This window comes from Sciurus vulgaris (assembly GCF_902686455.1).
Source record: "Sciurus vulgaris genome assembly, chromosome: 13".
In the NCBI taxonomy this organism is placed as follows: domain Eukaryota; kingdom Metazoa; phylum Chordata; class Mammalia; order Rodentia; family Sciuridae; genus Sciurus; species Sciurus vulgaris.
Window position 1 is genome coordinate 10835388 of NC_136474.1, and position 26258 is coordinate 10861645.

The 26258-nt window shown below is 38.4% G+C and overlaps 1 protein-coding gene and 1 pseudogene across 2 annotated transcripts in view; one reads left to right on the forward strand and one right to left on the reverse strand.

The window, feature by feature from the left end:
• LOC306643015 (uncharacterized protein) overlaps positions 1 to 26258 on the forward strand; it is a gene marked incomplete at its 5' end in the record, with an annotated part of 116391 nt that overhangs the window by 24588 nt on the left and 65545 nt on the right. The gene's annotated exons all lie outside the window — the stretch shown is intronic.
• On the reverse strand, positions 13491 to 14219 carry LOC306643006 (PRELI domain containing protein 3B-like; annotated as a pseudogene). Its single transcript has one exon. The product of its transcript is annotated as a PRELI domain containing protein 3B-like (transcript).

Genomic DNA, 26258 nt, shown 5'->3' on the forward strand with positions numbered 1-26258 from the left:
GAACTCAGTGTGATAATCTTTCCTCTTAGAACTGCCTTCATAGTGTCCCAGAGATTTTGGTACGTTGCATCACTATTCTCATTTACCTCTAAGTATTTTTTTTAACTTCGTCTCTGATTACTTCCGTTTTCCTTAGCCATTCATTATACCATTGTTAGGGTAGGTTCTATTTTTTATTTTATCATTGATTTCTAATTGCATTTTATTATTATCTGATATAATGCAAGATATTATTTCTAATTTTTTATATTTACAAAGAGTTGTTTTGTGGCCTAAAATATGCTCTATTTTAGTGAAGGCTCCATGAGTTTCTAAGAAAAAAGTGTATTCAGTCATCGATGTATGAAATATTCTATACATGTTGGTTATGTCTAGATTATTAATTATATTTTTTTTATTTCCAAAGCTTCTTTAGGTTTTGGTTGGAAGATCTATCAATTGGTGATAGACATGTATTAAAGTCACCCAGTATTATTGTGTTGTGGACTGTTTAATTCTTGAAATTGTGAAGAATTTGTTTGATATATGTAGATACTCCATTGTTTAAGTCATAATATTTGTAATTGTTATGTCCTGTTGGTGTCTAATTCCCTTAAGCAGAATGAAATGACCTTCTTCATTCCTTTTGATTAACTTTGGCTTTGAGTCCACTTCATCTGATATAAGGATATTATATATATATATATAAATAATATAAATAATAATATTTATAAATAATATTATAATATTATAAATATTATAATATAAATAATATTTATATAAATAATATAATATAAATAATATTTTATAAATATAAATAATATTTTTTATAAATAAATAATATAATAAATATAAATAATAAATAATATAAGTAATATTTTTTCCATCATTTTACCTTTAGTATTTTCCTACGAGGTAAGACTCTTGGAGACAGCATATTTTGGGGTCTTGGTTTTGAATCCAATCAGTCTATGTCTTTAACTGATGAGTTATACCATTTAAATTCAATGTTATTATTGAGATATGATTTTATTTCCTGTTATTTGAGTTATTTCTGTTTTTTTTTAATCTGAATTAGTTTCTCCTTGGATTAACTATTCTTCTAGTGTTGTTCTTCCCTTCACTGGTTTCCACTTCTTCTTCATGAAATATCTTGTTGTCTGTTTTGTAGTGAAGGTTTTCTAGTTGTCAGTGCTTTTAACTTTTGTTTAATATAAAGGATTTTTATTTCATTGTAAATTCTGAAACTTAATTATTCTGAAAATAGTATCTTTGGTTGGCCTCAATTTTCTTTCAGACCTTGGTACGTAGTATTTCAAGACCTCCTGTCATTGACAGTCTGAGTTGAGAAATAAACTGAGATCAGATTTGTTTCCCTCTAAATGTTACCTGTCATTTTCTCTGAAAGTCAGTAAAATTCTATTCTTATTCTGTATGTTAAGGATTTTCATAATAATTTGTCTTTGTGTGGGTCTCTTGTAATTTTGTACATTTGTGTCCTTTTGTTTTTAGATGCATTTAATGAGTCAAAGAGTCTCTGATTCAGCTAGGACAGACTGCCCCTCCAGTCTCAGGATTTTTCACTTTAAGAATCAGGTAGAAACAGTATTACCACTGCTTGAGTTCTGGATAGCTGAACTAGGAGATGTGCTTCCTTACTCTAATCCACCAACTTGTGCCTCCCCTTTAACGTTTTATTTTGAGACGTGATCTTGGTAAATTGCCAAGTCTAACTTTGAACTTGAAATCCTCCTGCTTCAACTTCCTCAGTTGCTGGAATTAAAGGTCTGCACTATTACACCAGCTTCTAAATAATAATAATTCTTAAATAGTTTTCTAAGTTTCATATACTTTTGCTATTTTCAGCAGGAATCTTGATTTTTCAGTCTGTGCTGAACCACATTAACACCCAATGACTTCCAATGATGTAATGAACAGAAAGTCAACACAGGTTAGTCATGTTGAAGAAGATGGCCTCTTAAAAAATATTGTTCTGCCTCAGGCCTCACCACCACAACCTACCTTCCAGTACCTGTGTATCAGCCAGAAAAAGAATAACATTTACTGCCTGGCATATGTTTTTTAGAAACCTTGCATTCTTGGATGAAACTCACTTGCTCATGGTGCATTATCTTCTTAATGTTTTGCAATGTTATTCAACAAGAATTTATCAAACATTTTTACATCTATGTTTGTTAGGAATATTGTTCTGAAGTTTTGTTTCCTTGATATCCATTTTGTTTTGGCATCAGGGTGGTACTTGCTTCATAAAATAAATTTGACAGTGTTCTCTGCTGCTCTGTTTAATGGAATCATTGGAGAAGAATTGGCATTAGGTATTCTTTAAAGGTCTGATGGAGTTTGACTGAGAATCCTTTAGCTATTGGGTTTTTCTTAACCTCAGCTTTCTTGATCCTTATTACTTTACTCTATGCTGATAACATCCCTCTTTTGGTGAACTTTGAGAACTTCTAGAGAAAATCATACAACAGGAGGGCGGATTGGAATTATTAATGACAAAACTCAAATGGTAACTTCACATTGACTGGGCAGTGTTTGTTTTTATAAGGCAATGTCCAGTTTCATGGATCACCTGCTTTATACACATCCCCCACATGTGCATAGACAACTTGGTTATGTTCTTTTCATGATCTAGCCTCAATCATTACAAATTCTTTAAATTGTCATTAGGTCAATCATCAGAAACTCCATCTTCATGAATCTTCAGATCTCAGTTCTATTAGCTTAAATTTGTTTACAATCAGATGTTAGCCAGAGAAGGTATCCAGAAAACTTGGGTTCCCCACTCTCAGGTTTTCTCCTTTCTTCGTTACTCCTCACTTTGCATTACCTAGGAAATCTATCTGTTTTGTACATCTGCATGTAGCCAGACTACAGGTTTGTGTTAATATATTTTTACTCCACCCTGCAGCCTGTCTTCATGAAAAATGATGAAAGAAAACCTGTGCCCAGCCCAGTCCAGTGCTATGACCTGATTTTGTCATTCTTTAATTACTTTGGGTAGGATTCCTTGTGTTCCTTTGTCCGGAGTTCACAATTGTTGTTTCTGCTTATGTGCTAGGGATAGGAAAGAAGATGGTCAGCCACACTAAGAAGTAAGTTTTTAGAGCTCTCTTTTTATATTCGAATGGTATAAAAATCCATGAATCTTCTTGTGGAAATTAAACACATATGATACCCAAAACTTCTTGGTACTATGCTATAAAATCCCAATGCCCTGTCCTTCTTTCTTACTTCTTCCTGTTTTTCTAATTAGATATATTTCCCACATAAACGCATCCTCATTTTTATTGCAATTCACTGTGCCAGATGTTCCATCTCTTGAAATCTGCCTTGCCACAGGAACACATCTTCTCTTCCTTGGTAAGGCAAAAAGGGCTTCCCCTCAGTCACCCTTACTGAGCTCCTCCATGTCTGTGGCCAGCAGTTGCTATACAGTTTATGTTGTTTTTCAATTATCAGGGAAAGTTTAGACTACAGAAATGATATGTTCCACTGTCAGACAAAGAGAAGGAAAAAAATCAGTGGTTTACAAATAATATGTTAGTCTTTTTATTCTGTGCTACTGAAGATCAGAACACACATGATTTATGGCATTAATTTGATATCCTGCTACTTTTCTGAATTTATTAATGTATTCTAGAAGCTCTCTGGTGGAGTTTTTTGAGTCTTCTAAATTTAGAATCATGTCATTGACAAATAGGGATAGTTTAAGTTTTTCTTTTCCTATTCATATTCCTTTAATTTCTTTCTTTTGTTTAATTGCTCTGGCTAGACATTCAAAGACTATGTTGAATAGAAGTGGTAAAAAGATGCATTCCTGTCTTGTTTCAGTTTCTGTCAGAAATACTTTCAATTTTTTTTCCATTTAGAATGATAGTGACCTTTGGTTTAGCATATGTAATATTTACAATGTTGAGGAATATTTCTAATTTTTTTGGTGTTTTAAGCAAGAATGGATGCTGAATTTTGTCAAATGCTTTTTCTGCATCTGTTGTGATAATTATGTGTCAAGTATTTTGGCAGTGTGTGTGTGTGAATTTGATATCTTTCATTTTGAGAAGGCCTATATTATTTTGGATGAGTTTCTTTTCATAGGGAAAATTTGGAAAACATCCAAAAAATGTTCTTAAAGTAGTGGAGCAGGCTGATCTACTATAAGAGCCACAGCATGAATATATTAATGTCCTTGTGCCCTAAATGACTACTCATCAAATATGCAGATTTTCACAGAGAAAATAGAGAGCTGATATACTTATGAAAGAAAATATCCTCAGCTTGGTGACTATCTTGTTAAATAATAATAAACTATTTCAGAACTAATACCATTATAATTGTATGTTTTTCTTTTTTGAATTTCTCTTTCCTGTATTATATCATTCTATATATGATCTTGATATAACTTGTTCACAAATGATTTAAATTCTTTTGAAAGGGTATGACATGTGAATGTTTTGAATAATAGTTCATCTTTAACACATGCATGTTACAATTAATGAAGAATCTATAATTATTTTATAAGTGAAAACATAACATTCATTATTGGTTACCAAAGATACTTTGACTGAAGTACTCTGTTAAAATAAGCAATGCCATAATATTTCATGTGGTTCAGTCCTCAACTGCTGAAGTGGAATAAAAAAGAAAAGCAAAACTATAGTGGGATTGTCTTGCAGACTGAGTTGGAATGTTCTAATGTATCACATAAAAGGGTATATGGACATAATACAAGAAAGTAAAATTAATATATACCAGTATACAATATTTAAGGTTAAAACATTCAGTTAAGAAATTTTGTAGAGCCACAATTATTGAATCACATTTGTGCCAAATAATGATATTGATCAATATCTTTAAGAACTATCAGAAAGCTGTGTCAGAAATGTCTCTTCTGCACTATATATTGCTCAGTGATACCCTTTCCACATATCAATACTGATCTTATTTTTAGAGTTCAAAAATTCTAAGACTATTTCAATACCTAAATGTTTATATGTATGTATGTGTGTGTGTCTATATATATATATATATATATATATATATATATATATATATGTGTGTGTGTGTGTGTGTGTGTGTGTGTGTTTTTTTTTTCCATGCTAGGGACTGAACGCAGTACTCTAATAACTGAGCTATATCCCCAGTCCTATATTTTTAAATAAATTACATTTTTTGGATTGTTTTTCACACCACAACCACTCTGGAAAAATAAACAAGGCTATCTCATAATTAAAACCTGCAGAGGACAGATTGAGACAAACATCATTACCCCGTGTGCATGTACAATTACACAAATGTTATGAGTCTATTTCATGTACAACCAGATAAATGTTTTACCCCATTTTTTAATAATGAAAAAAAAAAACCTGCAGTTAACTTCACTCCATGGTTAATTTGTGCCACTCCACACCCTCCAGTATTCTTTTTTTTTTCCCCAAAATGCCCCCACAACTTCACAATGGAACCATAAATTTTAAAACTTTAAGTTCTTGGGATTTATGGTTCACATGAAGACATTATCTGAGGAATTTTAAATGATGTAAGGCTCTCCATGTAAAAAAGATGTTTTCTAGTCACAATTTCCTCAATAAGTATTTATATTCAAATAACCTGACATATCATGCCTTAGCAATTTCAAGACCATTATTTTGACAATGGTGGTTTATAAGTTAGGCAAATATGAACTGCTAAAAGAGCTGAAAAGCTGCTCTGTTTCAGTGTTCTAAGAGTGCTCCACAACTCAAGTAGTGATTTTTTTTTTATTGTAAACAAATGGGATACATGTTGTTTCTCTGTTTGTACATGGCGTAAAGGCATATCATTTGTGTAATCATAAATTTACATACAGTAATGTTGTTTGATTCATTCTGTTATTTTTTCCCTTCCCCCCACCCCTCCCACTCCTCTTTACCCTCTATACAGTACTTCCTTCCTCCATACTTGCCCCCCTCCCTAACCCTAACTCTAACCCTAACACTAACCCTTCCCTCCTCCCCATTATGTGTCATCCTCCACTTATTAGCGATATCATTCGTCCTTTGGCTTTTTGAGATTGGCTTCTCTCACTTAGCATGATATTCTCCAATTTCATCCATTTGCCTGCAAATGCCATAATTTTATCATTCTTTATGGCTGAGTAATATTCCATTATATATATATATATATATACCACAGTTTCTTTATCCACTCATCAATTGAAGGGCATCTAGGTTGGTTCCACAGTCTGGCTATTGTGAATTGAGCAGCTATGAACATTGATGTGGCTGTATCTCTGTAGTATGCTGATTTTAAGTCCTTTGGGTATAGGCCAAGGAGTGGGATAGCTGGGTCAAATGGAGGGTCCATTCCAAGTTTTCTAAGGAATCTCCACACTGCTTTCCATAGTGGCTGCACTAATTTGCAGCCCCACCAGCAGTGTATGAGTGTACCTTTCTCCCCACATCCTCGCCAACACCTGTTGTTGCTCATATTCTTGATAATCGCCATTCTAATTGGGGTGAGATGGAATCTTAGGGTGGTTTTGATTTGCATTTCTCTTATTACTAGAGATGTTGAACATTTTTCCATATGTTTGTTGATTGCTTGTAGATCTTCTTCTGTGAAGTGTCTATTCATTTCCTTAGCCCATTTGTCGACTGGATTATTAGAATTCTTGGAGTAGAGTTTTTTGAGTTCTTTATCGATTCTGGAGATTAGTGCTCTATCTGAACTCTGATTGGCAAAGATATTCTCCCACTCTGTAGGCTCTTTCTTTGCATTGCTGATAGTTTCCTTTGCTGAGAGAAAGCTTTTTAGTTTGAATCTATCCCAGTGGTTGATTCTAGCTTTTATTTCTTGTGCTATGGGAGTCCTGTTAAGGAAGTCTGATCCTAGACCAACAAGGTGAAGATTTGGACCTACTTTTTCTTCTATAATCTGCAGGGTCTCTGGTCTGATTCTGAGGTCCTTAATCCATTTTGAGTTTAGTTTCGTGCATGGTGAGAGATATGGGTTTAGTTTCATTCTGTTGCATATGGATTTCCAATTCTCCCAGCACCATTTGTTGAAGAGGCTATCTTTCCTCCATTGCATATTTTTGGCACCTTTGTCTAGTATGAGAAAATTTTATTTATTTGAGTTTGTGTCCATGTCCTCTATTCTGTACCATTGATCTATCTTTCTATTTTGGTACCAATACCATGCCGTTTTTGTTACTATTGCTTGGTAGTAGAGTTGAAGATCTGGTATTGCAATACCTCCTGTTTCACTCTTCCTGCTAAGGATTGCTTTAGCTATTCTTGGTTTCTTATTCTTCCAGATGAATTTCATAATTGCTTGCTCTATTTCTGTAAGGTACGTCATTGGGATTTTAATTGGAATTGAATTGAATTTGTATAGCACTTTAGGTATATGGCCATTTTGACAATATTAATTCTTCCTATCCAAGAACATGGAAGATCTTTCCATCTTCTAAGGTGTTCTTTAATTTCTTTCTTTAGTGTTGTATAGTTCTCATTGTAGAGGTCTTTCACCTCTTTTGTGAGATTGATTCCCAAGTATTTTATTTTTTTCGAGGCTATTGTGAATGGGGTAGTTTTCCTAATTTCTCTTTCTGAAGATTCATCACTTATGTACAAAAATGCGTTGGATTTATGGGCATTGATCTTGTAACCTGGTACTTTACTGAATTCACTTATGAGTTCTAAGAGTTTTCTGGTGGAATTTCCGGGTTCCTCTAAATATATAATCATGTCATCACCGAACAGGGATAGTTTGAGTTTCTCTTTTCCATTTTGTATCCCTTTAATTTCTTTGGTTTGTCTAATTGCTCTGGCTAGAGTCTCAAGAACGATGTTGAATAGAAGTGGTGAAAGAGGGCATCCCTGCCTTGTTCCAGTTTTTAGGGGGAATGCTTTCAGTTTTTCACCATTTAGAATGATATTAGCCATGGGCTTAGCATCAATGGCCTTTACAATGTTAAGGAATGTTCCCACTATCCCTATTTTTTCTAGTGTTTTGAGCATGAAGGGGTGCTGTATTTTATCGAATGCTTTTTCTGCATCTATTGAAATAATCATGTGATTCTTGACTTTAAGTCTATTAATATGGTGAATTACGTTTATTGATTTCCTGATGTTGAACCAACCTTGCATCCCTGGGATGAAACCCACTTGATCATGGTGCACTATCTTTTTAATATGTTTTTGTATGCGATTTGCTAAAATTTTGTTGAGAATTTTTGCATCGATGTTCATTAAGGATATTGGTCTGAAATTTTCTTTCCTTGATGAGTCTCTGTCTGGTTTAGGTATCAGTGTGATATTGGCTTCATAGAATGAGTTTGGGAGGGTTCCCTCCTCTTCTATTTTATGGAATACTTTGAGAAGTATTGGAATGAGCTCTTCTTTAAAGGTTTTGTAGAACTCGGCTGAGAACCCATCTGGTCCCGGACTTTTCTTTGTTGGTAGGCTTTTGATGACTTCTTCTATTTCAGTACTTGAAATTGGTCTATTTAAATTGTTTATGTCCTCCTTGTTCAGTTTAGGCAATTCATATGTCTCTAGAATTCATATGTCTGTTGATGTCTTCGAAATTTTCTATTTTGTTGGAGTATAGATTTTCAAAATAGCTTCTAATTATGTTTTGTATTTCAATCCTGTCTGTTGTGATATTTCCTTGTTCATTCCGAATTTTAGTGATTTGGGTTTTCTCTCGTCTTCTCTTTGTTAGTGTGGCTAAAGGTTTATCAATTTTGTTTATTTTTTTGAAGAACCAACTATTTATTTTGTCAATTTTTTGTATTGTTTCTTTTGTTTCAATTTCATTGATTTCAGCTCTGAGTTTAACTATTTCCTGTCTTCTACTACTTTTGGTGCTGTTCTATTCTTCTTTTTCTAGGGCTTTGAGCTGTAGTGTTAGGTCATTTATTTGTTGAGTTTTACTTCTTTTATTAAATGCGCTCCATGAAATAAATTTCCCTCTAAGTACTGCTTTCATAGTGTCCCAGAGATTTTGATATGTTTCTTTGTTCTCATTTACCTCTAAGAATTTTTTAATTTCCTTCCTAATATCTTCTGTTATCCATTCATCATATAATAGCATATTGTTTAATCTCCAGATGTTGGAATAGTTTCTGAGTTTTACTCTTTCATTTATTTCTAACTTCAATCCATTATGATCTGATAGAATACATGGTAGTGTCTCTATCTTCTTGTATTTGCTACCATTAGCTTTGTGGCATAATATATGGTCTATTTTAGAGAAGGATCCATGTGCTGCTGAGAAGAAAGTGTATTCGCTGTTGGTTGGATGGTATATTCTATAAATGTCCGTTAAGTCTAAATTATTGATTGTGTTATTGAGATCTATGGTTTCTTTGTTCAATTTTTGTCTGGAAGATCTGTCCAGTGGTGAGAGAGGCATGTTAAACTCACCTAGTATTATTGTGTTATGGTCTATTTGGTTTCTGAAATTGAGAAGGATTTGTTTGACATACATGGATGAGCCACTGTTTGGGGCATAGATGTTTATGATTGTTATATCTTGCTGATTTATGCTTCCGTTAAGCAGTATGAATTGACCTTCTTTATCCCTTCTGACTAACTTTGGCTTGAAGTCCACATTATCTGAAATGAGGATGGATACTCCAGCTTTTTTGCTGAGTCCATGTGCATGGTATGTTTCTCCCCATCCTTTCACCTTTAGTCTATGCGTATCTTTTTCTATGAGGTGAGTCTCTTGCAGGCAACATATTGTTGGATCTTTCTTTTTAATCCAATCTGCCAGTCTATGTCTTCTGATTGATGAATTCAGGCCATTAACATTCAGGGTTATTATAGAGATATGATTTGGTTTCCCGGTTATTTGGTTCATTTTTCAAATTTTATTTATTTATTTGTTTGACACAACTTGTTTCCTCCTTTATTTGACAATTCCTTTAGGATAATTCCTCCCTTTGCTGATTTGCTTCTTTGTTTTTCATGTCTTCCTCATGGAATATTTTGCTGAGAATGTTCTGTAATGCTGGCTTTCTTTTTTTAACTTCTTTTAGCTTTTGTTTATCATGGAAGGATTTTATTTCATTGTCAAATTTGAAGGTAAGTTTTGCTGGGTATAAGATTCTTGGTTGACATCCATTTTATTTCAGGGCTTGAAAAATGTTGTTCCAGGCCCTTCTAGCTTTTAGGGTCTGGGTTGAAAAATCTGCTGATATCCGTATTGGTTTCCCCCTGAATGTAATTTGGTTCTTTTCTCTCACAGCCTTTAAAATTCTGTCTTTATTTTGTATGTTCAGTATTTTCATTATAATGTGCCTTGGTGTGGGTCTGCTGTAATTTTGTGTATTTGGAGTCCTATAAGCCTCTTGAACTTGATTTTCCATTTCATTCTTCAGATTTGGGAAATTTTCTGATATTATTTCATTGAATACATTGTTCATTCCTTTGGCTTGTTTCTCTAGGCCTTCCTCAATCCCAATAATTCTTAAATTTGGCCTTTTCATGATATCCCATAGTTCTTGTAGATTCTGCTTATGATTTCTTACCATCTTCTCTGTTTGTTCAACTTTGTTTTCAAGGTTAAATATTTTGTCTTCAATGTCTGAGGTTCTGCCTTCCAGGTGTTCTATCCTATTGGACATGCTTTCTATGGAGTTCTTAATTTGGTTTATTGTTTCCTTCATGTCAAGGATTTCTGTTTGGTTTTTTTTTCAATATCTCTCTTTATTGAAATGATCTTTTGCTTCCTGTATTTGCTCTTTTAATTGTCGACTGGTGCGATCATTCAATGCTTGCATTTGCTCTTTCATCTCATCTTTCAGTGCATGCATTTGCTCTTTCATCTCATCGTTTGCTTCTCTGATCATTTTAATTATGTACATTCTGAACTCCTTTTCTGTCATTTCTTCTGCCATGCTTTCATTGAGTTTTATTGATGTAACATCTAGATTTGTTTGCAGCATTATCTTTCCTTTTTTTCTCATATTGTTCAGGTATCAGTGGACCGCTGAGATATTGCAGATTTCCTCTGTTGACTTACAATGTCCCTGAAGATTTCTATATATATCCCCCTGTAGCCTTCAGTAGGCTGAAGTCTTGGAGGAAGTTGATAATGCGGTGCTCCACAAGGAAGCTGCCTCTCTAGGAGTGGTGGCCTTCAGGTGGGGTATAATCCTTGCTAGTGGGCAGAGGTGCCTCCACTTGTTGACCAATGGTCGTCTAAAGGGGAACTAGGCTGCAGGCTGAGGCAAGGCCTGTTTGGGCCTGAGTCTCTGGTTTTACCATCCTTGTGGGGAAACCTCACCCGGCAGGGAAGACTCACCCGGTGGGGAGGTCTCGCTGGTCAGTTCCCTCCTAGAGGTTCCCCTCAATTTACAGCTACTGCCTCGGCTGGGCTGCCTTCCTCTGCAAAGTTCCCGGGGGCCTTGCCCTACCTCCTGGGCCTGGGAGCCTCACCCTTCGCAGATGAATCTCCTTAGGCTGCCCCTCCTCAGAGAGTCTGCCCGCAGGCCTGGAACCTTCGCTCCACCCTAAGCCTGTCTCTGTGCGGCTTTTCTACCAAGAAGCCTCCTAGATCCTGGGACCCTGCTCTGCACCTAATCGCCTGGCTATGTGGCCCCTCCTCTGAGGAGCCACCTGGGGCCCCATACAATCGCTCTGAGTCCCAGAGACCCGCCACACGCCTCTTCCTCCAGACAGCCTCCCAGTATTCCGGTGTGGTCACTAGGAGTCCAAGAAACTCACTGCGTGCCTCTACCTCCCACCAACTACCCGTAGCCCTGGGCAATCAATCACTCCGAGTCTACGTGACCCTCCCCGTTCCTCCTCCTTCTCCAGATAACCCCCTGGGTGTTCAGGAGCGGTCGCTCTGAGTGGCTCTGAATCCACGTGACCTGCTGCACGGGTCCTCTGGGCAACCGCCCGGAGCTCTGGTGCGGCCACTCAAGACCAAGCGACCCACCACGCTTCTCCTCCAGGCAGCCCCCCTGTGTTCAGGAGCTGTCACTTTAAGTCCAAACAACTCACCACTTGCCTTCTCCTCTGAGCAGCCACCTGGAGCTCCAATGCAGTCACTGTGAGTCCAAACGACCCGCCGTGCTCCTCCTCCTCCTCCTCCTACTCCTCCAGGCAGGCCCCGGTGTTCAGAAGCAGTCGTTCTGAGTCCAAACAGCTCGCCGCGGACCTTCTCCTCTGGCAACCACCTGTAGCTCTGGTGCAGTCACTCCGAATCCAAGCGGCCACGTTCCTCCTCTTCCTCCTCAGGGCAGGCCCCAGTGTCCTGAGTCCACACAGCTCTCTTTGCCACTCCTCCCCTGGGCAGCCGCCAGAGCCGCAGTGGTTGCTCCGAGTCCCAGCGCTGTGCCTAGCGGCCTCCTTTACGGCGCACCCAGTTGTCCGAATTTACTGCTCCAGCGGGGGAGGGGTGTCTCGCCGGCAGCTCTACTTCACAAAGTTTCCTGCGTTCTGGGACCACCATCCCATCCAGGACGCCTTCCCAACGGGTGAGAGTCACCTGGCTGCTTTGAGTTAGTCCCAAGTGTCTCAATATCGCCTCTTTTGAATCCTGAGTCCTGGAGCAACATGAAATGCAGCCACCCTCTAGGCCGCCATCTTGAAACCTCCCCCAAATAGTGTTACTTTTATAAACAACGAAGGCCTAGGATTCCACATTTGAGTAGTCAAAGTTGGGTCTGAAAGCATACACACTAGACAGCACCACCGTGGCTCGCCGGGAGCGCCCGCGCCCGCGCCTGCACTCGGATCCCGCGGAGGCGGCGGCAGTTAGTCCGGCGCGGGTAAACAGGCACCTCCATCCCTGACCTACTTTTGATTTTTTTTTTTTTTTTTTTTTTAGTTAACATAACCAGCCCAGAGTACTGCATGCTAAATCAAATTCAAGGAAGGTAATACCTTTACTAAGTTACAAAACTTTAGCAAAGCAATTCAATACTCTTTAATACAATAACATATTATTTATGTTGGAGTCATATTTTAGACTTAGTAATAATTTTCACTCCAAAATTATTATTAAGTACCATATCAAAACAATGGTTTCTAGGATAGCAGGTTATTTTACACAGTTTAATGTATTTTAAAACTATATGGTTTATCCTGTTAGAGTGAGTTCCCTCATGCACACTGCTCTATTCTGTATTACCAAAGTGATCTTGATTGGTTCTGAGGTTGATCCAGAGTCAGGTACAGTTCCAAAATCTGAAAAGTGTTAAAATTTTATTTTAAGGAGACTCAATGTCAATACCAATTTTCCCAAGTACTCTTTTAAAAAAATTTTGTAATTTTTACATAAATATTAGAATTTTAGAAATTTGTCATTTTAAGCTCACTATCCTCAGATGATCCCTTGATTTTAGAAGCCTTGTATCTTTGTTTGGATATAAAGTCATATAGCCTTACTCCAGATTATTTTTAAAAAATTCTACCTAAAATATAGGTGTAGTTCTTAATGACAAATAAATACACTGACTGCTTGGAGAGACCTACAGACCTGATACATCCTGACTTTTTCATTTCTCTACAAATGCTGCCACCACCATCAGTATTCTGATGCTTCCTCTTGCCAAAGCTGTCAACTCTTTGATCTCAGCATTTAATTTATATATTACCCATTCCATTGCTTCTTAGACTTTACCAGCATTAGAAGATATCATGCTTGCCATCAACCCTTCCAGGTAACTGCTAAGGCTGACTCCCTGCACAGAGATGATGTCTTCCTGAATCAGAACTGTCTTTTCTACGTATTAAGTACGTAATTTTTATGTAAGTCTCTTGTCCCCTGAAATATTTGTAAAGGAATATTAGTAGTTTTACGTTCCATTGTTTTCTCTACAGGATCCACTACAGAATATTCTTGCAGTTGCTTTGATTCTTGCTGAACCAATAAGAAACTTCAGGGAAGGAAGAAATTCCCCACTGTATGCTGGGAAGTCTGTGGCTGCACAGCTTTCCAGAGGGATCTATATGTCTGCTCAGCATATCAACTCTAACTACATTGAAGTTCATAGGGTTTGTATATTTCTGCATTGCGGCTGTTATAATTGTTTCCTATGGGTGGTTGAAGACATGCTCCAAGGTCCAGAGCTTTCTGGTGCAGACAGCCCAAGCCCTGTACCAGCTATGTGGGGGACAGTGAGTCACCCAGGCACTGTCCCACCCAACATGCACCCAATGGGTCATATAGTGTGCAGAAGCCATCAGGCCCCAAGAGAGAATATTCCAAAGTGGGATCCCTTAAATATTTGTATTTTCCTAGTACAGGTTTCCTAATATGTTGTGTTTATATAAATATTTAATATTTATTAACTATAATTTTATGTTTCTAAATACAAAAATTTCTAACATTGATCAGTACTGTATATGCTTGTAATAAAACTTGTAAGCATAATTTATTATAAAAGGAAAAGTACCAAATTATTCATTATTTATATCTAGGGAGTCTTAAGGCTGAGTTCAGTAAGTTGTCATTACACAATAATTACAGAAGATACTCAACTGGTTTACCACTGAAAGACCTACCAGCAAATTTTGTATTAGGTAGGTATATATATATATGTTACTTCTATTCTTACCATTCTTGCTGTAATGCACTACATTTAAAGCATTGGGGAACTCTAGTGTTTCATATACAGTTTTTCCCTCCATCCCTCCCCCTGCCCTGCAATATGTTGTTCATATGGTTTCAATGCTGCCCAAATATGCATTTTATCATGCCTGTTTGCTTTGAATGCTATATGCTGATCGGTAGCAAGTTGTTGCTTTTCTTATCTGTATACAGTTGCTTGCTGTAAATTAGCAGATTCTGAAAGAGCTTTATTGCATGTCTAAAATAAAAGTATTTTATGTAAAAAATAATATAATGGAGCTATGAAAGTTACTTCCATGTAGACTAGCTTAAATGCAGGTTTTTCTGTTTCTGTCATTATTTTTCTCCCTCTTCTTATTTATGTGGAATACTTGAACATTTTATACTTTTGGTACAACTGAATCTGATAATATCTGAAACTCATTATTCTACTGTCCAGCACTGTGGTCTCAATCTAACATTTTTGATCTTATCCTTGGGAAATATTTCGCTAAACAGACAGCGCTTATATATTTCACTCAGCAATGAACTCATACAGAAGAATGACTTATTCTATCCTCCTTAGGAAGCCACAGCCTTGCAGAGTATATAAGCAAAATGAGAATGACATCTACAGAACACTATAATTAGTGCTATAAAGTTTATCTGCAGGGAGCAGTGAGAGAACACCAGAGAAGCCGTTAGCTCCTTGAGAATTGCCATGGAGGAAAGGGAGTCATAGAACCTCAGTCTGATAGCAAAGAATGAAATGTCTATATGCATGCACAGGTTGCTGGTAGAACAACCTATCCCACATTTTTGAATGCTCCCTACATTATGAGAGAATAGGAAAGAAGAGTTCATAAACAAAACCCAGTTATTTTATTCAAGAGGATTAACTCATTACAATAAGATTCTCATATCCCAATCATTTCACCTCTTGCATTGTCTCCCATATGAGCTTTTGGGAGACATCTCATATCTGAATCATAACAGTTTTATTAATTTATCTATCAATACCATACAGAGGAACAAAGAACCTCAGCTCAACAGGGGAATGGATAAACAGGGCTGTTGAGGGTAACTTCTGTACTGGAATCAGATGGTACCATTCTGTGAGATGTTATGGGAAGCAGACACATATGCCTTTAACAAATGTTGAGGTAAATTTGGCAAAAGCTGAGGCTCACTCCTGCTTCAGTCACAAATAAAGCCATTTACACTCTTTGCCTCCTATTTAGGGGCTACAGAGACACAAGAAGACTTGCAATTTTATGTAAAAAAAAAAAGAACTGTAGGATGCAGGCCTGTCACCAATAGGATCATCCTCTCACCGTGGAGTTATTTAAAGGTGAAGGACAGGCTGAAAGGGAATAACAGGAAAGACCATTTTAGTCTTTAAATTATTCTTAGATACCTCTGCTGACTGCTGGTTTTTGCTGTCACCGAAATGTCTCCATGATAATCCACCATGATATTAAGATGGAGCCTCTCTTGACCAGGGTTTTATTTGGTAGCCTTTGATCAATAACTGTCTCACAACAGACATCTACTAAAACCCACTGCAAGTTCTACTAATTCAGGCTCTGTGAGCAGTAGCAGACTCCTGAGCAGACCTCATGTAGTCACAGAGACATCTGTGCAAACTCCACTGCAGGTGTGAACTTTGCTGTCTGCCTCAGTTGTCAGTCAGGGCAGGGGTCACATCAAGGGGACATTGGGCCTTTCTATGGACATTTTTAACTATCAAAAATTGCAGGTGTCTGTGCTAGGTTATCTATTAGGCAGGGAACATGGATGTTACTGAACTCATCATCATAAACAGGGAAGTCCCTCAACACAAAGAAGCATCTGGTCTCACACATTAATCATGCTGAAGATCAGGAATCCTGGTATAGATCATCAATGCTAGTCAGGAAGGCACTGGGTCTTTTCTTGTTCATTATTTTGTCCCCAGTGCTTCAAGAACAGTGACTGCCTTATAGTAGGTGAGGAAGGGGAAAAAAAAGAAAAACAGAAGGGGGAGAGGAAGACACATGACATATTAAAACCTGGGGGCAAGGGAATTAATAATTTGGGCCTGATTCTTGTGCTACAGTCTCTCTGTCAATGAGTTTGGCCAGACTACCAAACGTTTTCCAGTCCAACACCAGTTGTTGATGTGAAGCCAGATGCCTTTCCTTGAATATCAGGCAAGATTCCTTGTAAGTAGTAACCCCCTATGGAGAAAGTAGTATTTCCTCCTCTATCCCAAGCATGCACAATGAGCCATCGAACACTTCACCTGCATGCACACACACAAATTAACATGCAGAGCCACTGGAATCCACTGCCCCATACTGGAGCTGGTGACCTGGGATGTTCTCATGCCAAAAGCAAAGAAAACCCATTGACTTCTGATCCCATACATTCAGAGTGGTCCGCATGGTGCTTCACTTTCTCTTCAAAGTAGCAATTAGAGAAAATATAAAATCCAGTGAGAAACAATATCTTGCAAATCCTGCTCACTGCCCTCTTCTCTCTGAGACGTCTGTCCTTGTCCCAAGCATCCTGAGCTCGTTCCGGATTGAGGATAAAAGGACAGATTGTTGATGAGTATCTGCATTCTCTGATCTGCTGGCCAAGCTTTATTTCAAACTGGAAGGTTCTCCATTAAAATGAACAAGTCCTTATGCTCTGCAGTCACTCAGGAGTCTGGAGTCTGAAGCATGTGATCTGGAAGACCATAAACACAGGTCCTGGACTAGAGGCACTAGAGAGCAGGCTTGCTAGAAGCACCTGCAGAGTTACACTTTCTTCCTTTCTGGGAATGGAAACTACTTCCGTTAACCATGTCATTTATTGTTGGTACACTATATCTTTGACATTGGGACTTTTCTGACCCTGAAGGGCATGCCCTCCTATGCTGTTGTGTGTGTGTGTGTGTGTGTATGTGTGTGTGTGTGTGCACACGCGCGCATGCACATTATGGGTGGTTATTCAGATTGAACTCAGGAGCATTCTACAACTCACCCACAACTGAACTAGATCCCTAGCCCCTTTTGAAATTTTATTTTAAGGCAGGGTCTCACAAAATGGCCCAGACTGGCCTCCTGCCTCAGTTCCTTGAGTCACTTGGGGATTACAGACATAAGCCACTGCACCCAGGACATGCCTTCCTGGAGATAGCTAATACCTAGAGAGTCAGCCATCTCTCCAGCATGTTTACCTTACACAAACCGATCCAGTTCCCACACCACCAATTCCCTCCCTATTGGTCTTCCAACATCTTGTGCCACTATTTGATTGCCTTAATCATACCATCCCAAGTTCCAGAGAACAAGGAATGGTCCTTGTCTACTAGAGCCCACTGAAATTACTGAAACATACTAATCCTAAACCTGCTTATGCTGCCTCCTCTTATCTTCCTGAACAAATAAAGTCTTTTTCCCAAGTTCTCCCTCACCTTCCACACTCTCTGCATCCTGACCAACCCTGGTGCTTCCCATATTGCCTGGCACAACTGTTTATGGAAACTGTAGAAGTCTTTGAGAGTCAAATCTGTTTCTGTGAGTCTTACCATACCAGATTAAAACAAATGTAAGGTACCCTTAAAAGAATGCCAAACTTGCAAAGCTTCTCAAAAGAGCCAGGGCAATTGCATCCATAGCCTGAGTCCCTGGGCCTGGGTCATGGGAGCCCACCCAGTCCTCTGTATTCTGTTAGGCCTTCCCCATGTTTGTACTGAGGAATAGGAAGGGCTGCAAGAGAAGGGAGGGGAGGAAAGTCACTACACCTGGAAAGTGGGAATTGTGCAAGCACTATTTCTATTGCACATAATTTCTTTGATCATGGCTGCAAACTTGGGTCACAGAAGAGTCACAGGAGCAGACAGAAGCCCACAATAGTTTGTAGTGGAGCTAGACTTGGACTGGTGTTTCAAATGCTAGTTTTCTTTCCATTTCCTCAGTTACCTTCCCAATGAACACTTTCAAGCATCATAAAGGGCAGGTCATTTTCCTTCCTGGGTGTTCTTACAATCAGATTAGACTTCCCAATGAGAAGAAAATGGCCTGTCGTGACTTTATGACCTCTCCTCCTACTCATTGGTATTATCAGGGCCTGTGACCAGAGCTCTGCCACCCCCAGGGCTAAGAACTATGGGAACATGGTCCACCTAATGTGCATGGGGACTAGGACCTGTAAAATTCTAAAGGATTTTCCTGCTGCAGTACCAAGGTCATTGCTCCCTCCAGTCAATGCCTCTGGCTGCACATCACTTCCTAGACACCACAGTCAAATCGTCCTCAGCGTACTGACAATTTAAGGACTGTGATGGGGCTCAGAGAAGCCAGAAGTCTGACTGCAGAGTGCCCTTGGGTTTTTGCAGGAAAGTGCACTCTCACCATCTAGTGGTCTCAAAGGGAAACTGCAGGGATCTGCACACCATGACACAGGATCTTTCATACAGGAAAAAGGTGGTCCTCTCAATGGTAGTCCTCCCAATCATGATCACAGCGCAGTGACACGGTTTGTAGAGCTTCTTAAACAACAGATTAGCTAATGCTTCCACCTCTTTAAGAGAAGTAAAGGTCAAAACATTTACAGGGTTTTGACTATTAATCTTGGGTGTGGTTGTGGATTTCAAAGGGGACACTGCAACAGGATTCTCTGGACTCCTGGGTGGTAGGGAACAGCTTGTGCAGCCTTTTGTATCTCAGGGTCTGTCTACCTGGGCTGAAACTGACTAACACTGGAAGCCTGTCTGCCTGCAGTGTCAGTCAGTGAGATCATCATAAAAAGGGTTTTTTCAAAGTGGTGAACAAGATCGTGTTCTTGGAGGAAAGACCAAAACAGGTGGTCAACTGCAACTGTGTACCTGGAGAGATCATGAAACTTAGGATCCCTGCATCTGATACTGTAGGTCTGGGGTGTGGCTTGAGAATCTGCATTGCTATCAAGTTCTCTGGTGAAACTCAGTTGGTCTTGGACCCACTCTTAGAAACCCATTCAACCATAGTATAACTTAGGCAGAACTATTTCTTTTTAAATGATAGGGGACAGACAGATGTGAGCACATGAATTTAAGAGAATAATTTTATAAAGTGGGCCCACTGTGCTGATTCCCACTTGCTTTCTTTTTCAAGAAGCAATTTACCTGCAACCCTGCCAGGCCTAAGTGGACAGGATATGTCATATTCCTCAGGAAACTATCAGTTTTCTGCAGGAGAAATACAGTCCTGATATAATGTTGATAAGGAAAAAAGGGAGATTTTAGTGACCCTTTCCACAGGCCAGATGCCAAAACTCATGACGATAAAGACAATTCCTTCTAATCATATAATCTGTAAGACTTTTTGGTTAAAAATTCAATGAGAACCATCAGCATGAGTGAAAGTCACCTAGGGTTGTTGTGGCAGTGGGGACTTGACAGTCTGAAATCATTAAGCTGTCAGTCAAAAATCAAGATGTGGACATTGTTGGGACTATTGGGAAACTTCTCTAGGACTCTAATGAAACTAGAGTGCAGAAAAGGCACACAATCTCTCTCATTTCTGAGAGGACTCACTCTCTTTCTCCAGAGTGCCCTTTTCCCTTGTCCTATCCCTTCAATAAATCCATTTCTATTGCTTGGAGTGACATTTCTGAAGTCTTTCTGACTTGATCACAAGAATTGGAGTTTGAAGAGGAGCCTTTTCACTATCTCAATTTCCCAGAAGTCACCAGTTCTGTAACATTAAACATTTGAAAATTCTCTTTATCCACATTGATCTTGCTCCAGATACACTGTCAAGATTTCAGGGACCTCAGTCTACAGCTCTTTCAGGAAGAGTCAAAGGTAGAAAGTGTAAGAATAGAGATAAACACTAGGAGTGTTTACCTTCTCACACTCTAGCAGATAGGTTTACCAGGAGATAAATTTGGACCCATTTCTGAGCATCAAGTGCCCTTGTTTCCCACTGCAACATGCAAATGGTCAATGATGCCAGGATTCTCATCATTCATCTTCCCCAAGGTCAGGTTTTAGGTGACTCTCCAAGACATACATAGTTTTTCATTACTTTTTTGCAAAGATTTACATGTGATGCTTTTCATGCTAGAGATTTACCAGTACAAAGGGGAAGCCTCTGCACTGTACAACAAGCATGATTTCATATGATGATCATTTCCTGCCTGCAGTCTCCAGCACATGGGTTCTGACCAATGCTGGGTCCAATAAGAAAACTGCATTTAGCCAATTAAAGATGAGCAGTGCTCTGAGCTCCTCCCTTCCTACCTGTTTGGCCCAATCAAACTGAAACTACATTTGACCAATCAGAAGTGATTGTTGCTCTGACACCCCACCAACAGGAATCCACAGGGCTATACCTGTTCTATTTACTCAAGAAATAAGCTTCAGTTGATGTGGTTCTTAATATGCACTGTAGATCTAGTGAAAAATGATTTCCTTAAAATAGAAAGCAATTTTTGGCTTCAAATGTATGCTCACTGACAAAAATGTTATTTATAATACAGAAAAAAGCAAGCACTTTCAGAGTTGACAGTAGGCAGAGTGCCTACATTGCATGGAAATGTTTTATTTTGAAATCCTAAGAAAAATATATAAATACATTCTGTCCTGGATTATATTCATCTACATACCAGCCCAGTAGCAAAATGTAACTTTTAACCTTCTTTGAATAGGGAGTGATCCATGAAGGTAGACACATGTCTCTGGGACTGTCTAAAGTCATGCTTCAACATGTGGCCACTATTAGGTCATTCTCAAATCTTGTATGGACTTAAACTTTTTTGTCACATTTTTTATTGGTGCATTATAGTTGTGAGACCAGGGCAAAGAGCAAATAGCTGATTACCAAAGAAAGGGAGATGGGTAGATATCACTCACCATCAATTGATTGCTGACAGCCCCTGGGGGAGAGAAAAATCACATCTTCCAATAAAAGCAATCACCACCTTGTTTGCTCTCTTCTTGCCCTTTTGGTCATCTTTGGCCACAGAGGCAAGATAAGAGGAGGAGGAGACATGAGAAAAAAGGAAACCTAGAATTTATAAAGGGAAAATTCACCCCCACTCCTTTGGGCATCAACACTGCACTCCTTCTTTCCAGAGAACTCTCTCTCTCTCTCTCTCTCTCTCTCTCTCTCTCTCTCTCTCTCTCTCTCTCTCTCTCTCTCTCTTCATTCTATTCTTTAAATGAAACTTTTTTCTTGCCTTGGCACTTCTTGGGTGTTTAATCTTCAATGGAGGAGGAAGAAGGACCCAATCCTGATTTTTAAAACTGGTTTCAGTTGTACATAATGCTAGAATTTGCTGTTACATATTTGTACATGCACAAAATATAACGATATTATTTGGCTAATATCAATCCCCAGCACTTCCCTCCTCTCTCCCTATATCCCACCCCTTTGTCACTTTTCTCTACTGATCTTCCTTTGATTTTTATAAGATTTACCACCTGCTTTGTTTTCCTTTTTCTCTCTAGCTTACATATATAACATATAACCCTTAACCTTCTGGGTTTTACTTATTTCCATTAACATGATGATCTCTAGTTCCAAAGACTTATGCAAAGATTTATGTTCAATTTTCTTTATAGACGTGTAAAACTACATTGTGTGTGTATATATATATGTGTATATATATATATATATTATATATATATAATTTTCTGTATCCATTCATCTATTGATGGACAATAGACTGGTTTTATATTTTGGCTATTGTGAACTGTGTTGCTATAAACATGGGCATGTGTGTTTGTTCCACTGTAGCATGATGACTTCAATTCTTCAGGTTAAATAGTGAAGAGCAGTACTGCTGAGGCATATGGTGGTGTTGATACAGCCGTTTACCAGTGATGAGTTCTGCTCCTTCTATTGTTGAAGATTGAACACTAGAGAAGCACGCCAAGGCAAGCATATTAAGCAGGTTTTATTTAAAGCTAATAATACAGACTTCTCCCGGCAGGGAGAAGGGGGCCATGGCTGATGTTCTAAAGTCCCAAGAAGTGAGCACACCCTACATCTTTTATAGGTTAAATTCTCTTTTGTTCTCCAGTTCTCTTCCCCCCCTTATCTCTCCTTCCTGCCTACGTGACTAGGCTTGGTTTTGCATTAAGTGAGAAGCCATGGGCAGGGGGAGGGCCAGGGTGATTCAGGCAGGCAAGGGCCCAGGGGGCATTAATTAGCAGCTTCTTGCTTGCAGTTGTTGATAAAGGCAGGTAAATTTGGTAATCAATGGGCTCTGGAGATCCTTGACATTCCATTCTTCCAGGGGCAGTTTCCAACTTCCAGAGGCAGATGATTTCATGGCCTCCATTTCCTCGTTTTGACCCATCCCCTATTTCTACACTAACTACCTGTTTCCAATTCTGGCTTCATTCCCCCCTCTAATCTTAGGAACTCCATGCTGCTGGGGAAGGAGGTCGATGACCGCTCTGACTTCTTCGAGCTGGAAATGGGTGGCATGGGGCAAGCAGCTTGGAGTTCCTTTTCTAAAAATCGGGTCAATCGAGGGGTCCAAGGTAGAAGTCTGGTTGGGGAAGAGCAGGTTGTAAAGTCATCTGGGGGTGGGTGCTTCTATGATAGAAGAACAAAAAGACATGAGTACTGAAATGAGATTAGTACAAAGTAAATGTTGCAGTGAAAGAATGGACATTTTTTGAAGCTGTTTTATCTCAACTCCCTAAGGTTTCCCTCCCAGTAATGGGAACAAAGCCCTTAAAGCTGTTCTAGGAAACAGCCCCAAACAGAGAGTAAAAGAGTAAATTGAGCCTGATAGCCAGATAGTGCTCAAACAGTAGGATTACCCGAAACTATTGACCAGAATCTACAGCCTGTTGTAAAACATTGTGAAACATGTCAGCAAACCCAGACCCCCTTTGAAATTTCCTGGCAGCTTTGTTCCCCCTTTTCCCCCTTTCATGTGTGACCCCTCCCGATGTGTGGTTTCTGCCTTTATAAACCTACAAGATTTTCTGCTAGGGACTCGACTCCTCGAGTTGGGTCCCAGCGCGCTGGAATAAACACCTCTTGCGGTTTGCATCAAGTGACGCCTCCTGCGGTTGATTGGGGTTGCCGTCCATCCATGGGACAGAGTTGGGGTTTCCTTTTTGGGGGGGCCTTACAGCAGCATCTGAAACATGCCACTGAGTATCATGAAAATGACAGAAGTCAATCTCTTACCAGAAGGTGGAAGAACTGAGAAATTGTTCCCATAACTAGGCCTAGCAAAGGCTGGAGAGGATAAAGCCTTTATTTGGGGACTTTAACATTGTCCAGGTTATCAGGAATGTAAACACAACATTTAACTCTTAATGTCATTTATGTCCCCAGAAAATATAGTTAAGCTACTTAATGTCACCTGATTTTGTAAAATATCCCTTTATTGGTATAACCTGTGTTTAGTAGAGATCTCTATACTTCTGTTACTTAGGGCTAGATAATCATACCTATGTAGCTTAGAAAGGTCTTAAACTGACTAAAACTTCTGACTCTGGTGGTTTCTCTTGATAGTTATCAGGCACATTTGCTGAAGAATCTTTCTTTCATTTGTAGCTTCCAGTCTTTATTCTAGTGGGCTAGTACAAGTGTACATCTTAAGTTACATTTAACTATTATTTCCTTTAAATGCCCAAGAATGGCTATATTTTGGTTTTAACTGTTTTGCTGGGTATCTAAGATCAAGCTGATCAAATTGACCTGGTTCCTGTCTTGTTAAAAAGTCAGCTGAGTTCCCACAGGGGTCACTCATAGAGAACTTAAGAGCGGCTTCCCGGTTCCACCAGTGACTTTGGTTAGGCAGGGTCTCCTGATGAGGTGACTTCCTTTGGAAGCATTAAGGGATGTTTCCCTTTTTCCATGACCCTCCTCTGCAGCAGATGCACTGGGTGATTTTTCATCCTCTAGTCAACAATCTCCTTGATCAGGAGGTTGTGTGACCCAGAGTTGCAACACTCCTTAGAGAAGTTCTCTTATTCCCTGGGTTCAGGCTGACGTTGAGGGCAAGACCCAAATATGGACTTTTCTTGACCTCTGTATTTAACTCCAATCTCTAAGTTTGATCTTAATTATCCAGCAAGCCAGTCTCACCAGTCATAAAGTAAGAGTACAGGGTTTTAACTTCATTGTCTATAACTTTACAGTTATTTACCCTTTTATCTAACTGGAGTCTGCATTAGTACTGGAAGTTACCACTATCTGTTCTATAGATGATGGCTTATTATCACAAGTTACCTAGGTTGTGTGTTCCTGAAGCAGCTACTTCTGCAAAACATCAACAGGTAACAGTTTTACTAAATGAAATTAGCAAGAGTAAAAATATATCTTGTTTGTATAATAGCTATCTTGAGTTTTGACTGAGGACCACATTATATCCCCTATTTGAGATCACAGTACTTTTACAACAAAAACCAATCTTTTGACTATAAATTTAAATAAGCTGAAGTCTGGCTTATTTTGGAGTATCCTACACACAGTGAGGTGGGAGGCAGAGCCTTATCTCAGGTAAGGCATGGCTCTTTACAGATCTTAAGTGTTCTAATTCTGATGTTGATCTTTCCTTCTTTCTTAAATGTCATTTTAAGAAGTTTACATATATTGTTTCCTGAGTCTATATGAACACTAGTTAAAAAAATTTAACATTATATCTAAAACATGAATTAAAGAAGGCCTGAGAGAGCTTTTAACTTTCCTTTTGTGAGATAAAGTGGCAAAATGTTTTCATGTTTCATAATATTAACCTTTAAACAAGTCAGACTCTAATGTTTAGAAATACATTTACATTTGAAATTCTTTATCTCAGTGTAAAAAGTAACAAATTTTACACATACCCTATTGATAGCAGGTCCTATAATAGAACATTAAATGATAGAAATTAATTCCCAATAAAATTTACTCTTTATAAGTTTAAAATTACCATTACAGACAAGTTTAATCTGGAGAATAGCAGCTTTATAAAATTCCCTGCTTTAAAAACTTGTGTACCTGAAAAATATGAACACATGTAATATACAACTAGTGACAATTTCACAATTACCTTGACATTTTTATCTTACCAAATTTAGTTTTTAAAGAAAAATGTAGACTCTGTAACATAGTACAATACTCTATAACAGTTGTTTAACCATAATTGTATACACTCCAATTTTTAAGACTAATTGTTCTAAAGAATAAAACTTAATAGACACAAAGTTAAGAGTAAATTAGTGTTTCTAAGAAATCCTTGTCATTTTACCATATAGATTAAGCTTTCGTTTATATCAGAACATTAGTATTTTACCTTAGGAAAAAACTTACATAGCTTTAGGTGTCTCACACACATACAACCAACACCGCAATCTTGTTTAGACTTGCCCTTTACTTACACACAGACTTTCTTAGCACTTACTTAGACACTCATGTATTTCATCACACAAGCACTTTCTTACCCAGAAACATTTCCTTTTCCCTTTTACTAAATATATTTCCATACCCAGAACCTTTTATTTTTTCTTTCCTATTTGTTGACCCCTTTTTGTTCACATTCTGAAACAACTCTTATGAAATTTCTGAATTTAGATAAATTACTCTATTTTAATAAAATTAAATATTCTGTTGTTTATAGTACTCTAATTGAAACACAGTTGAAACTTTTGGGACCCTTTGTATATAGAATTGCACTTGTTAGGACATAACTCTTAGTAACCTTGTTTTTAGTTTAGTGATGACACAAAGCAAGTT